The 16,350-nt window shown below is 44.5% G+C and overlaps 1 non-coding gene across 1 annotated transcript; it reads left to right on the top strand.

Annotated features, from left to right (window-relative positions):
- Positions 1-15,178: 15,178 nt before the first annotated feature.
- On the top strand, positions 15,179-15,251 carry TRNAV-UAC. Its single transcript has one exon. It is a non-coding gene; the product is annotated as a tRNA-Val (tRNA).
- Positions 15,252-16,350: the final 1,099 nt, after the last annotated feature.

Raw genomic sequence — 16,350 nt, 5'->3', positions numbered from 1 at the left:
GCTCGGCCAATCATTTGCATGGGGTCACGCCTCATTAGCATGCCTCACGCCCACTTCCACCTATGACGGCTTACGCTGAGGGAACCCAGCGCAGTTTGGGAGGCAAGTGCTTGTTAAATTTGGTGCTTGCCTCTCTTCGAAACGTCGGCGTAGCGTATATTAGATACGCTACGCCGGCATAAATATGTGCCAATGTATGTGAATCCCGGCCATTGACTTTCAAATGACAAACTTTATAAAAAAAAAAAAAAAATTCTATTTAGAAATGCGTAAAAATAATAAAAAAATAAAAAAAAAACAATTGTCTGTTGATGTTAAAAATGTAAAAGACAAGTCACAGTGTTTTTTCCTGATTTTTTTTTTTAACTTGTCTGAAATCAAATATGAAATATGACTTTTTTCAAGTTATGGGTGTAGAAACAATAGTGTATATATTACATTTTATTTATGAAGCTTTTTCTCACACTATGGCCCAGATTCACGTACAGCGGCGTATATTTGAGCGGGCGTAGCGCAGCTCATATGCGCTACGCCGACGTAACATAGAGAGGCAAGACCAGTATTCACAAAGCACTTGCTCCCTAAGTTACGGCGGCGTATCGTAAATGGGCCGGCGTAAGCCCGCCTAACTCAAAGTAGGCAGGTAGTGGGCGTGATGTATTGAAATTAACCGTGACCCCATATAAAATGAAGGGCCGAACGAACGGCGCATGCGCGCGCATGCTCAGAATCACGTCGAAATTTACGCCCTAAGATACGACGGCTCAATGGCAACGACGTGAACGTAACCTACGCCCAGCCCCATTCACATACTACTTACGTAAACAACGTAAAATCCGACGGCTGTTCCGTCGTCCACACCTTTGCATTGGCTGCGCCTCCTATTTGGTGGTTTATCTTTACGCCGGACGTACGCCTTATGTAAACGGCGTATACTCATGCGACGGGCGCAAGTACGTTTGCGAATCGGCGTATCTCGGTCATTTGCATATTCGACGCGTAAATCAATGGAAGCGCCCCTTGCGGCCAGCGTAAATATGCGCCCAAGATACGACGGCGTAGGAGACTTACGTCGGTCGGATGAAGCCGAAATTCAGGTGTATCTCCTTTGCAGAATCGAACGCATAGATACGACAGCGCATCCATGGACTTACGCGGCGTATCTGTAGATACGTTGGCGTAAGTCTTTCTGAAAGTAAGTCAGAGAGGCAAGTGCTGTATTCACAAAGCATCTGCCTCCTAAGTTACGGCGGCGTAGCGTAAATGGGCCGGCGTAAGCGCGCCGAATTCAAATGAGGAACAGGGGGGCGTGTTTTATGTAAATTAATAGTGACCCGACGTGATTGACGTTTTTAACGAACGGCGCATGCGCCGTCCGTGGACATATCCCAGTGTGCATTGCTCCAAAGTACGCCGCAAGGACTTATTGGTTTCGACGTGAACGTAAATTACGTCCAGCCCCATTCACGGACGACTTACGCAAACGACGTAAAATTTTCAAAATTCGACGCGGGAACGACGTCCATACTTAACATTGGCTAGGCCAGCTGTTTGTTGGACTAACTTTACGCCTTAAAACGCCTTACGTAAATGGCGTATCTTTACTGCGACGGGCAAGCGTACGTTCGTGAATAGGCGTATCTCGCTGATTTACGCATTCTAGGCGTAAATCAGCGTTCGCACCCCTATCGGCCGGCGGAACTAGACAGCTAGGATACAACTGCGCAGGCGGTCGTATCTTAGCTACATTTAAGTGTATCTCAATTTGAGAATACACTTAAATGTAGGACGGCGCAGATTCAGAGTTACGATGGCGTATCTACTGATACGCCGGTTTAACTCTTTCTGAATCTAGCTAATTGTCTATCTTTGCACATGTATGGCCAAATCTAAGATCAGCCAATCATTAATATAAGTTAAGTTTAGGTCGTCATCATTATTATTATTATAATTTTTTTTTACATTTTTTTTGTTTCATAAATATTACTATTATTATTATACAGGATTTATATCACACCAACAGTTTGCACAGCGCTTTACACCATGAGGGCAGACAGTACAATTACAAAACAATACAGGAGGGATTAGAGGGCCCGGCTCCTCAGAGCTTACAATCTAGGAGGGAGGGTCAGGAGAAACAAAAGGTGATACCTGTGGGGGATGAGGTGATGAAAGAAATAAAAGTACAGTTGTTAGGTGGGGGCAGGGCGGGTCATGTGACTTTATCTTTTCAGGCACAGCCAATTTCAGCGTCAGGCCAGCCAAAGTTTCAGTTTTTGGTAAATTCTGAAGTCTTAAACCATTAGACATTTTTTTTTACTAGTAATAAGTTAAAGTTTGAGTCGAGTTCAGTATATAGTTCATATATGGCGAAGAAATAATTCGCTATGGCAAAAGATCTTCAGGGTGGATATATACCTCAATCTGAAAAGGAATTGTGGCCTATAAAACGTTTATTGTAAATTCCGAAGAGAAGTCAAAACATGTTGGCAATGGTTTCGTGCAAAAAGCTCCTCATCAGTCCAAACATTTTTTGGGCTTGATGAAGAGATCTGTGTTTTGGCGCAATGAAGGGCTTATTACCCCCAAATCATTGCCAACATGTTTTGACGCTGTACGGCAGGGTTGCCAACCAATGCGCATATAGTTACCCTTGCTATATGAGGCGTACTCAATATTAAGTATGGCCCTCGTTCCCGCGTCGAATTTTGAATTTTTTACGTTTTTTGCGTAAGTTCGCGAATACGGCTATGCGTAGAATGACGTTCACATCGTAAGCATTGGCTTGTTGCGGGTTAATTTCGAGCATGCGCACTGGGATATAGGTGTGAGAGAGGGCGCTAAAGTGGTGAAAAACCTGCCACCAGGGGCGGACTGACCATTGAGTCACTCGGGCACTGCCCGAGGGCCCCATGCCACTAGGGGGCCCCATCCGGGTTGCCAGGCTCAGTAAAACCAGGGACAGTATGTAAAAATCTGTGTTTTTTTTAGATCTGTCCCTGATATGTCCGAAAATGACATGCTTTTAATGTGAATATCCCAAGATTTTAGCTGCCCGCCTCTGCACTACCTCCTGGCGTGGTGGTCATCTGTAAGCCAGAGGGGCCCCATAATCTTCTATTGCCCAGGGGCCCCATGAGTTGTCAGTCCGCCCCTGCCTGCCACTTGGGACACCCTGTGGTGAGAGTCCCAATATAGCAAAAAATGTGGTAAGATTATATATAATATACCATAAGGAGAACCTATATACAAAATAAAATGCTCAATATGTGACAATATTTACATCTCTAATAGATTCATAAGAAGGTACAAGCTTAATTAATGACAAGCTGATTAGTGACAAATATATGAGCAAGAAGGTCAATAAAAGGCAAAAAACGCACTGGGATACCCCCACGGACGGCGCATGCGCCGTTAAAAACAAACGTTGTTTGCGTCGGGTCACGACGTATTTAAATAAAACACGCCACCCATCACAGCCATTTGAATTCCGCGCCCATACGCCGCCAAAGATACACTACGCCGCCGTAACTTACGGCGCAAATTCTTTGAGGATTCAAAAAAAAAAAAAGTTATGGCGGCGTAGTGTATCTTAGATACGCTGCGCCCGGCGGAAAGAAGCGCCGAGGTACGTGGATCTGCCCCTATAACTTTTGCGCAAACCAATCAATAAACGCTTATTGCGTTTTTTTACGAAAAATATGTAGAAGAATACGTATCGGCCTAAATTGAGAAAAAAATATATTTTTTATATATTTTTGGGGGATATTTATTATAACAAAAAGTAAAAAAATATTCATTTTTTTTCAAAATTGTCGCTCTATTTTTGTTTATAGCGCAAAAAATTAAAACGGCAGAGGTGATCAAATACCACTAAAAGAAAGCTCTATTTGTGGGGAAAAACAGGACATCAATTTTAGATTTAGATATAGATAGATAGAGAGAGAGAGAGAGAGAGAGAGAGAGGGAGAGAGAGAGAAATATATATATATATATATATATATATATATATATATATATATTATACAAGAAAAATGCAATGAGTAGAGACTTCTATCTGATTACAAACTATACAGTTTATATATATATATATAAATAAATCTGTCTATCTAGAGATAAATATATATATATATATATATATATATACACACACACACACATTGTATATATATATATATATATATATACACACACATACATACATATATTTATTTATATACATATATTTATATACATATATATATATATATATATATATATATATATATATATATATATACACATACACACACACATATATTTATATTTATTTATTTATATATATACATACATACACACACACACATATATTTATATATATATATACATATATTTATATATATATATATATATATATATATACACACATACACATATATACATACAAATATATACATATAAATATATATATATATATATATATATATATATATATACACATATTTATAAATATATATATATATATATACATATTTATAAATATATATATATATATACACATATTTATAAATATATATATATATATACATATTTATAAATATATATATATATATATATATATATATATATATATATATATATAACTGTATAGTTTGTAATCGGACAGAAGTCTCTACCTATTGCATTTATCTTGTAGAGTCAGCAGAAAGTCTGGAATAACGGGCTTTGTCTCCAGGGCAGTTTAATGTAATCATCAGGTCCTGTTTATATGATAATAATGAATTAGCACATCAATCGGTGGACATGAAAGGAAAAAGAACAATCCAGTGATGTTTACATTAGATAGGTCTGCCAAACTGCCACCTCATTTACATAAGATAGCATGCAATCCAATCTTTTGAACCGACTTATGCATAGACATTCAGTCTCAGACTCCGCATGTCTATCAAATTACAGCGGGGAAAACAATTCTTCGATCCCCTGAATATTATGGAAGTTTGGCCACTTGCACAGAAATGTATGATCTCAAATTTTTATCATAGGCGCATTGTAAATAATAGAGACAGAGGGCCAGACCCACGTAGCGCGGGGCATTCTTCCGTCCGGTGTAGCGTATCTCTGATACGCTACGCTGCCGTAACTTACAGCATATCTTCGGTATCCTGAAAGAAATTGCGCCGTAAGCTACGGCGGCGTAGTCTAACTTTGGCGGGGTAAGGGCGCGCAATTCAAATGGATGTAATGGGGGCGTGTTTTGTGTTAATACGTCTTGACCCAACGTAAATTACGTTTTTTTTTTTAACGGCGCATGCGCCGTCCGTGGGGGTATTCCAGTGCGCATGCTCGAAATTAACCCGCAACAAGCCAATGCTTACGACGTGAACGTCATTCTACGCAAAGCCTTATTCGCGAACAACTTACGCAAACAACGTAAAAAAATTTGAAATTCGACACGGGAACGACGGCCATACTTAACATTGAGTACGCCTCATATAGCAGGGGTAACTATACGCCGAAAAAAGCCTTACGGAAACGACGTAAAAAAAAATGCGCCGGCCGGACGTACGTTAGTGGATCGCCGTATCTAGCTAATTTGCATACTCGATGCGGAAATCGACGGAAACGCCACCTAGCGGGCCAGCGTAAATATGCACCTTAGATCCGACGGCGTACTAAGACGTACGCCAGTCGGATCTAGCCCAGATACAGGCGTATCTTGTTTTGTGGATACAAAACAAAGATACGCCGGAGCAAATTAGAAGTTACGCGGCGTATCAATAGATACGCCAGCGTAACTGCTTCGTGGATCTGGCCCAGAATATCAATCAAAAATCCAGAAAAAAACACATGATGCAAATATTATAAATTGAGTGCCCATACACACGATCAGACTTTTTGACAACAAATGTCCGACGGACGTGTTTGATCGGACAATCTGACCGTGTGTATGCACCACCGGACAATTGTTTCCGCTTTTTCATCGGACAAATGTTCGGTGTGAATCGCGGGCTTCCGCTGAAATTTTTTCAGGGGGGGGGGGGGGGGTATCACTTCGGCTATACAGTCGCATTTAACCTTTTCTTCAACCGCTAGCGGGGGTTAAAATTGCTCCACTAACTGCCGAATAGCGCAGCTAAAACAATGGCAAAATGCCGCTTTTTAGCGGCGCTTTACCGATAATGCGGCCAGCTGGCACTGTGTAATAGCTCTTGAGATAATTCAGCTTCACTCAATGCCCAAATAAATATAGCCTAGAGAATGTACAGACCCCCACTCTGCACAGACCCCCCCACTCTGCACAGACCCCACCATTCAGTACAAATGGACCCCCCATTATGCACAGACCCCACCATTCAGTACAGATGGACCCCCCATTATGCACAGACCCCTCCATCTTTGGAGCGGTGAAGGAGCAGTGTGTTTACCGCTCCTCCATCGCTGCCACCCATTGAAATCAATGGGACAGCGTGGCTATACCGCCGCAATGCGCTGCTTCAGCGGTTTTTAACCCTTTCTCGGCTGCTAGCGGGGGTTAAATGCACCCCGCTGGCGGCCGAAATGCGCCACAAATCCGCCCATAGCGTCGGCGGTAAAAATAGCGGCATTTTAACGCTGATGCTATGGGCGGCTCGGTGTGAAAGGGGGCATAGTGTGAACTCAGCCTTAGGTGTGACAACCCCTTTCGGATCTGCCTGTCCGTTTTTCGGGCGGATCTGAGTGGGCCATTCATTCACACCTATGAGCAGGCGGATGTCATCGGAGATGTGTCCGCTGCCACCCAATCCGCTCAAGACAGACGTCTTGGCGGATCGGATGGGTTGAGATCTGATGAAAGCGGACATGCTGTCCGTTTTTGTCCGATCTCCCCATGGGAATCAGTGGGGCTCTGACAGGTCTCTCCCCGCTCACTAAGCGGAGAGGGACCTGTCGTCCGCCGGTTTAGCGGAGATCAACGGAGCGATCTCCTGCTGAGCTGGGGGGGACTCCGCTAAACAGATCCACCCCGTGTGGAAGGGGCCTTAGAGTTTAGAGGGAGCGGACTATGGCCAGTAGGAGTAGAAGATGTTCTGGTGTTGGTAACAATGGCCCATCGTTGGTGTCACATAGAGGAATAGTGCCCCATCATTGCTGTCCTTAAGAGCAATAGTGGCCCATCATTGGTGTCAGTGGGAATAGTGCCCCATTATTGGTGTCAGTGGGAGGAATAGTGTCCCATCATTGGTGTCAGTGGGAGGAATAGTGCCCCATCATTGGTATCAGTGGGAGGAATAGTGTCCCATCATTGGTGTCAGTGGGAGGAATAGTGTCCCATCATTGGTATCAGTGGGAGGAATAGTGTACCATCATTGGTGTCAGTGGGAGGAATAGTGTACCATCATTGGTGTCAGTGGGGGGGAATAGTGTCCCATCATTGGTGTCAGTGGGAGAAATAGTGTCCCATCATTGGTGTCAGTGGGAGGAATAGTGTCCCATCATTGGTGTCAGTGGGAGAAATAGTGTCCCATCATTGGTGTCAGTGGGAGGAATAGTGTCCCATCATTGGTGTCAGTGGGAGGAATAGTGTCCCATCATTGGTATCAGTGGGAGGAATAGTGTACCATCATTGGTGTCAGTGGGAGGAATAGTGTACCATCATTGGTGTCAGTGGGGGGGGAATAGTGTCCCATCATTGGTGTCAGTGGGAGAAATAGTGTCCCATCATTGGTGTCAGTGGGAGGAATAGTGTCCCATCATTGGTGTCAGTGGGAGAAATAGTGTCCCATCATTGGTGTCAGTGGGAGGAATAGTGTCCCATCATTGGTGTCAGTGGGAGGAATAGTGTCCCATCATTGGTGTCAGTGGGAGGAATAGTGTCCCATCATTGGTGTCAGTGGGGGGAATAGTGTCCCATTATTGGTGTCAGTGGGAGGAATAGTGTCCCATCATTGGTGTAAATAAAAAAATAAAAAAAACACACTGACAATTCACTCCCCCCCCCCCCAAAAAAAACAACAAAAAAAAACAAAAAATAATTACTGTAAAAAAATAAAAAAAATTGTACAAAAAAATATAAAAAAAATACCACTGTCACATGAGATTAAAAAAAGTATCGTTATTTGCGAGTACTTGAAAAAAAAGTATCGGTAAAAAAGTGGTATCGGGACAACCCTAGACTCTAGGCTATATTTATATGGGCATGGAGTGAAGCTGAATTATCTCAAGAGCTATTTCACACTGCCAGCTGGCCGCGTTATTGGTAAAGCGCCCCATAAAAGTGCAGCTATACCATTGTTTTAGCTGCGCTTTTCAGCTTTTAACCCCTGCTAGCGTTTGAAGAAAGGGTTAAATGTGTATCGCCGCTGTGGAAGCGCCACGCCCATGCTTATAATCACTGGACATTTGTTGCACCAAAACTTTCAACAAGTTTGAAAACCTCCGTGTGTAATAACCAGCATTTCCAGCTACCAGAAGTGCTCATCCCTTCCCCCGACACAGGCCCCCCCACATGGCCTAATCCTTGGCTTGGAACGGAGTCGGGATGTCTATGGCCAGCCGAGGACAATGTGTCAGGACTTCTCCTATGGTGCTACACAAGCAAATAAATTAGCACTTTTCGCATATGCATGACGTTGAGTCTGTAAAACCGGCAATTGCAGCTTCCAGAAGTGCTTGTCTGGCCAGCCTAGGACAATATGTCGGGGCGTTTTCCTACATTTCTACACATACTCATCATTAGGACTTTTTGCATATGCGCGCCATTGTATTTGTTTTTGAAATGTTAATCAGATTCCCTTAAAAAAAGTTCCATTTGGTCCTCAAGCTGCTTGACTTTCAGTTGGCTAATAAGATGTGGGACTGTTTTTTTTTTTTTTTTTTGTAAATTTCATCAAAGCCAGATCGCAAAGGGGCAGATTCACGTACAGCCGCGCAATTTTGTGCGGGCGTAACGTATCCGATTTACGTTACGCCTCCGCAACTTACACGGGCAAGTGCTGTACTCTCAAAGCACTTGCTCCGTAAGTTGCGGCGAAGTAGCGTAAATCACCCGGCGGAATTCAAATTCGGCGGGTAGGGGGCGTGTAGCATTTAAATTAAGCGCGTCCCCGCGCCGAACGAACTGCGCATGCCCCGTCCGCAAAATATCCCAGTGTGCATTGCTCCAAATGACGTCGCAAGGACGTCATTGGTTTTGACGTGAACGTAAATGACGTCCAGCCCCATTCACGGACGACTTACGCAAACGACGTAACTTTTTTAAATTTCGACGCGGGAACGACGGCCATACTTAACATTGGCTGCGCCTCATATAGCAGGGGCAACTTTACGCCGGGAAAAGCCTAACGTAAACGTCGTAACTTTACTGCGTCGGCCGCGGGTACGTTCGGGAATTCGCGTATCTAGCTAATTTGCATACTCAACGCGGAATTGCGACGTAAGCGCCACCCAGCGGTTAAAAAAAAAAAATGCAGTTAAGATCCGACGGCGTAAGAGACTTACGCCTGTCGAATCTAATGGATATCTATACGTAACTGATTCTAAGAATCAGGCGCATAGATACGACGGTTTGGATTCGGACTTACGATGGCGTACATGGCGCTACGCCGTCGTAAGTCCTCTGAGAATCCGGGCCAAAGACTTTTTTTTTCTTTTCGGTTTGAACCCCTTTCATGGTTTTATGTGTCTTTATTAACCCCCCCAAGGATTTGGCTGCCTAATGACCGGGCCACTTTTTGCGATTTGGCACTGCGTCGCTTCAACTGACAATTGCGCGGTCGTGCGACGCTGTACCCAAACAAAATTGGCATCCTTTTCCCCCCACAAATAGAGCTTTCTTTTGATGGTATTTGATCACCACTGTGTTTTTTTGCGCTACAAACAAAAAAAGAGCGACAAGTTTGAAAAAAAAAAAAAAGCAATATTTTGTACTTTTTGCTATAATAAATATCCCCATTTTGTTTTAAAAAAAAAAGCCAATTTTTTTCCGCAGTTTAGGCCGATACGTATTTTTCTACATATTTTAGGTAGAAAAAAGCGCAATAAGCGTATATTGACTGGTTTGCACAAAAGTTATAGGGCCAGATTCTCGTACAGCCGCGTAAAATTGTGCGGACGTAAGTGTATCTGATTTACGTTACGCCTCCGCAACTTACACGGGCAAGTGCTGTATTCTCAAAGCGCTTGCTCCGTAAGTTGCGGCGGCGTAGCGTAAATCGGCCAGCGTAAGCCCGTCTAATTCAAATTTGGATCAGGGGGGCGTGTTTTATGTAAATGTACTGTGACCCAACGTGATTGACGTTTTTCCCCGAACGGCGCATGCGCCCTGTCCGTGGAATTTCCCAGTGTGCATTGCTCCAAAGTACGCCGCAAGGACGTCATTGGTTTCGACGTGAACATAAATGACGTCCAGCCCCATTCACGGACGACTAAAGCAAAAGACGTAAAATTTTCAAACTTCGACGTGGGAACGATGGCCATACTTAACATTGGTATGGCGCACTTACGCCACCATATAGCAGGGGCAACTATACGCCGGGAAAAGCCTAACGTAAACGGCGTAACTTTACTGCGTCGGCCGGGCGTACGTTCGGGAATTCGCGTATCTACCTAATTTGCATACTCGAGGCGGAATTCAACGGAAGCGCCACCTAGCGGCCAGCGTAAATATGCATTTACGATACGACCGTGTAACACAGTTACGCTTGTCAGATCTAAGGGAAATCTTTGCGTAACTGATTCTAAGAATCAGGCGCATAGATACGACCGCTCAACTTAGAGATACGACGGCGTATCTGGAGATACGCCGTCGTATCTCGTTTAAGAATCTGGGCCACAGTGTTTACAAAATTAAGAATAGATTCATGGCATTTTTATTATTCGTTTATTTCTTTTACTAGAAACGGTGGCGATCTGTGATTTTTTATCATGACTGCGACATTATGGCAGACACATCGGACACTTTTGATGCCATTTCAGAACCATTGTCATTTATACAGCGATCAGTGCTATAAAAATGCACTGATTACTGTGTAAATGACACTGGCAGTGAAGGGGCTAACCACTAGGGGGCGATGAAGGGGTTAACGAGGAAGTAAATCCCAAATTTTTTTCCTGTAAAAAAAAAAAACCTGCAAGAAAAAGGCACAATGAGCCAGTTGTCTGGTTGGGTTTACAACCACTTTAAGTGTGTCCTAGGGAGTGATTCTAACTGTAAGGGGGGTGGGGCTTACTGTGTCACAACACCGATCGCTGCTTCCGATGACAGGGAGCAGTAGATCAGTGTCCTGTCACTAGGCAGAACAGGGAAATGCCTTGTTTACATAGGCATCTCCCTGTTCTGCAGCTCCGTGACACAATCGCGGGACACTGGCGGACATCAAGTTCACAGGTCCTGCGGGCACGGTCGCGGAGTTCGCAGCAGGGGCGCGTGTGCGCCCTCACGGTGGCACATTCTAAGGGACGTACAGGTACGTCCCTTTTGCGCAGCTGTGCCATTCGGCCGCGGTAAATGTTTGTGCGGCAGTCGGGAAGTGGTTAAGGAGATTTACCCCCATTTGCTGTCCCTGTAAAATGGAAATGAAGTCTCTCAGTTACACTATATTGTCAAAAGTATTGGGACGCCTGACTTTACACACACTTTGGCCCAGATTCTCAAAGGGCTTACGACGGCGCAACGCCATGTACGCCGTCGTAAGTCCTAATCTGGGCCGTCGTATCTATGCGACTGATTCTTAGAATCAGTTACGCATAGATAAGCATTAGATCCGACAGGCGTAAGGCTCTTGCTAGATACGTAAATTCCCGAACGTACGCGCGGAAGTTACGACGTTTACGTTCGGCTTGTCCCGGCGTAAAGTTTCCCCTGGGTATATGAGGCGCAATCAATGTTAAGTATGGCCGTCGTTCCCGCGTCGAAATTTGTAAATTTACGTCGTTTGCCTAAGTCGTCCTGTGAATGGGGCTGGACGCCATTTACGCTCACGTCGAAACCAATGACGTCCTTGCGACGTCATTTGGAGCAATGCACCCTGGGATATTCTTTGGACGGCGCATGCGCAGTACGTTTCTTGGCGGGAACGCGCTTAATTTAAATGCCTCACGCCCCCTACCCGGCTCATTTGAATTAGACGGGCTTGCGCCGGGTGATTTACGCTACGCCGCCGCAACTTTACAGGCAAGTTCTTTGTGAATAAAGCACTTGCCTGTAAAACTTGCGGCGGCGTAACGTAAATGAGATACGTTACGCCGCCGCAGAGATACGCCGATCTCTGTGAATCCGGCCCATAAACTGTAGGCTACATGCACACAGGACGTTTTGAAATGTCTTTCTGGACGTTGGACTGCTGGCAGGAAACCGCCGCTGTAAAGACGCGCGTCTATCAGCATTTTTTTAATAGCGTTTATGATCGTTTTGAGTGTTTTTTAGTGTCAGCGGATTTTTTTTTGTCAATTTTACACCAAGAACACTTTCAGCTCTGCAAGGTCAAAAACGCGGACACTGATAAATGCAAGTTTTTCAGTGTTAGGCGTTTTTTTGTGGTCAGAAGAACTGCTTTGAATGCAGTTTTAGGGCGTTCTGACAACAGCACACAAACTCCTCTGCTGATAAACATCAACAAAAATGTCCATGTGCACATAAGATAACAGGGGGGGAGGTTAAGGACTGTTAAAAAAAAACCTCCCAAAAACTTGTTTATCAGCTTCAGTGTGCATGAGGCTTTAATGCGGCGCAGCGTACCGTATTTACGCCGTAACTTACGGCGCAAAATCGTTGAGGATTCAAAATTCCGCCAGGTAAGGTACGGCGGCATAACGTATCTCTGATACGCTGTGCGGATCCAATTCTCTCTGGATCTGGCCCAATACCTTTAATTCAATAGTTAGTAATAGTCAAGTTATTATTAGTTCGTTATTTTCAAATTCCGAATTTCTGAAATTCCGAATTTCTGAAAATTCAAATTTTTGAATTTCCAAAATTAAGAATTTTCGGATTTTCTAATTTCCGAATTTCAAGGTTCCGAAAAACAGGAAAAATTTGAAATATTCAGAAATTCAGAATTAACAGATTTAGCCAAATTCGTTACCGTATTTATCGGCGTATACCGCGCACTATTTTGCCCTGAAAATCAGGGCAAAATCGTGGGTGCGCGATATACGCCGATACCCGCTTTCCCGCCATGAGTTTGAATACTGCGCCCGCATATAGCGAGCGCAGTACACTCGTGAATCTTCGGCCAGTCTCGGCGCCTCTCGTACTGACGTCCTGACGTCCTGAGCGTACAGGACGTCAGTGCGAGAGGCGCCCGAGCCTGCCCGAAGATTCACGAGTGTACTGCGCTCGCTATATGCGGGCGCAGTATTCAAAGTCGTGGCGGGAAACGAGCGGGTGGACGCCGCCGAAGGACGCCGAACCCGCCGAAGATGGACACCGGACCCGCCGAAGATGGACACCGGACCCGCCGAAGATGGACACCGGACCCGCCGAAGATGGACACCGGACCCGCCGAAGACGGACGCCCGACCCGCCGAAGAGGACACCCGACGAGGCCGCAGAAGGACGCCGCGCAAGACATCAAAACTGTAAGTACAAAACAACAAAAAATCTTTTTTTCCCACAGGATAGGGGGCCACTTTGGGGGTGCGCGGTATACGCCACCCCCAAATACGGTAATTCCTAATATCTGAATTTCCGAATTTGCACATTTTTCTGAGTATCCGAATTTGCAAATTCGAATTTGGAACTAAACAAATTGCACGTCTACTCTTGAGAGAACAGCCATTTTTTTTTAAGCCCAGTGTGCATGGAGCCTTACAGTGTTTTGTTTAACCGCTTCCATACCGCGCCATAGGAAAATGACGGCGGCAGGAACCCCTAACCGATCCGGGTGGGCGTCATAGGACGTCCTGTGTTCCCGGCGATCTAGGGCGCGCAGGCCCCCGCGGCCACGATTGCCGCCGGGTGCCCGCGATTGCCGGTAATCACGGCAGGAGTGTGGATCCACCTCCTGTCAGCGGTGAGGAGACCAATGTGTGTTCCCAGTACAGAGGAACACACATCGGTCTCCTCCCCTTGAGAGTCCCCTCCCCCTTCAGTTAGAACACACCTTAGGGAACATATTAACCCCTTCAACGCCCCCTAGTGGTTAACCCCTTCCCTGCCAGTCACATTTACACAGTAATCAAAGCATATTTATAGCATTAATCACTGTATAAATGTGAATGGTCCCAAAAAAGTGTCAAAAGTGTCCGATGTGTTCGCCGCAATGTCACGGTCACAGTAAAAAAAAAAAAAAAAAAAAAAAAAAAAAAAAAAAATAAAAAAAAAATCGCAAATCGCCGCCAATGCTAGTAAAAAAATTTATAAAATAAAAATGCCATAAATCACCTATTTTGTAGACGCTATAACTAATATACGATTATTGCGATCTTTTTTACCAAAAATATGTAGAAGAATACGTATCGGCCTAAACTGAGGGATTTTTTTTTTTTTAAATTGTGATATTTAGTAAATAAAAAAGTAAAAAAATATTGTGTTTTTTTTTTTTTTAATTGTTGCTCTTTTGTTTATAGCGCAAAAAATCAAAACCGCAGAGATGATCAAATACCACCAAACGAAAGCTCTACTTGTGGGGGGAAAAAAAACAAAGATTTACTTTGGGTACAGTGTTGCATGACCGCGCAATTGTCATTCAAAGTGCAACAGCGCTGAAAACTAAAAATTGGTCTGGGCAGGAAGGGGGTGAAAATGCCCTGTATGGAAGGGGTTAAGAAACTTCTGTAGGAGACTGGTAAAATGTTGGATGAGAAGGCTAGAAATCGCCGCCATAACAGTCCTTTTACAAATTCTGCTCCCGTTACCGATATGCGAGACCCAAAGGCTGCACAAGGAATGTCAAAATGGTCTCAGGTTGACCTGTAAGGATGCAAAAAAATATTTTATTTTTCCATCTCATCTTAAATCTATCTTAGACTGCAACTGGGTCTGGTGAGTTTGTACTCTTCATAATTGATGACGGCTAAGATACTACGAAGGAGGATTTTTACATCGTTGATCACTATGGTCTACATGGGAACTTTATACATTATTTGATGGACACTTGATGCATTATGGATAAGATGCAATTATATGGTATAGCAATTTTATAAGCGCTGCATTTTTCTTTATATGTTGAAGACGGTGTTCTGTATATCTACACTCTCTGACCAAATCAGTACCAACACAGGTTCCATAGTGTAGCGGTTATCACGTCTGCTTTACACGCAGAAGGTCCTGGGTTCGACCCCCAGTGGAACCATTTTGTAACATGAGATCAGATACTGACTTTCTGAAAGGCAGAGTTAGGAACGCGCCTCACACAACGCAATAAAAGTTGAAGTTCACTTTTACAGATAATCTGAATTTATAATGGACCCCCCCGTCCCGCTGTGCCAGTGTTTTGTGATCCCCTGCTGTCAGATTTCAGTCTGGGGATTTCAAATCTCAGCGGCTTAATCTCCTCAGCCTGTACATATTGGGGGCATTCTAGTTGCTCAACATTGTACCATGGACAGCGCTGACCAATCAGAATCCATATAGTCTGTCCTGTCAGCACTGGATGAAAGGAGAGAAAGCAAGGATTATTTCAAATCCCCAGACCGCTGGAGTGGCATACAGGTGCCTGATAGCAGAGGATTGTGGGACACAGGTTCAGCAGGACCGGGGTGGATGGGGAGCAGGTCCAGTGTAAGTTCACCTTACAGATCTTTCTTTTAATCACTTGCCTACTGGGCACCTTCACCCCCTTCCTGCCCAGGCCAATTTTCAGCCCTGTCACACTTTGATTACACAGCCCTCTGGACCTCTTTACATTACACAGCGCCCTACACCTATGGATCCCTTTACATTACACAGCGCCCTACACCCATGGATCCCTTTACATTACACAGCGCCCTACACCCATGGATCCCTTTACATTACACAGCGCCCTACACCCATGGATCCCTTTACATTACACAGCGCCCTACACCCATGGATCCCTTTACATTACACAGCCCCCTACACCTATGGATCCCTTTACATTACACAGCGCCCTACACCTATGGATCCCTTTACATTACACAGCGCCCTACACCTATGGATCCCCTTACATTACACAGCCCACCTTTACATTACAATGCCCCCACACATCTGGATCCCTTTACAATACACAGCCCCCCGGCACCTATAGACCCCTTAACATTACACAGCCTCCTGCACCTCTGGACCACTTTACATTACACAGCCCCTACCCCTTGCAGCTCTGCCCCCTTCTACCTTATTGCAGAGCAGGAGGCATGCAGACAGAAGCACTGAATAGACAGTGGGAGCTGCCAGATTTAATGCTCCAAATTAACCAACATGTGATTGATTGGTTG

The sequence above is a fragment of the Rana temporaria genome, chromosome 9 (genome assembly GCF_905171775.1).
Source record: "Rana temporaria chromosome 9, aRanTem1.1, whole genome shotgun sequence".
Classification (NCBI taxonomy): domain Eukaryota; kingdom Metazoa; phylum Chordata; class Amphibia; order Anura; family Ranidae; genus Rana; species Rana temporaria.
The sequence above is the reverse complement of the archived record's forward strand: the minus strand, read 5'-3'. Positions and strand labels throughout refer to the sequence as shown.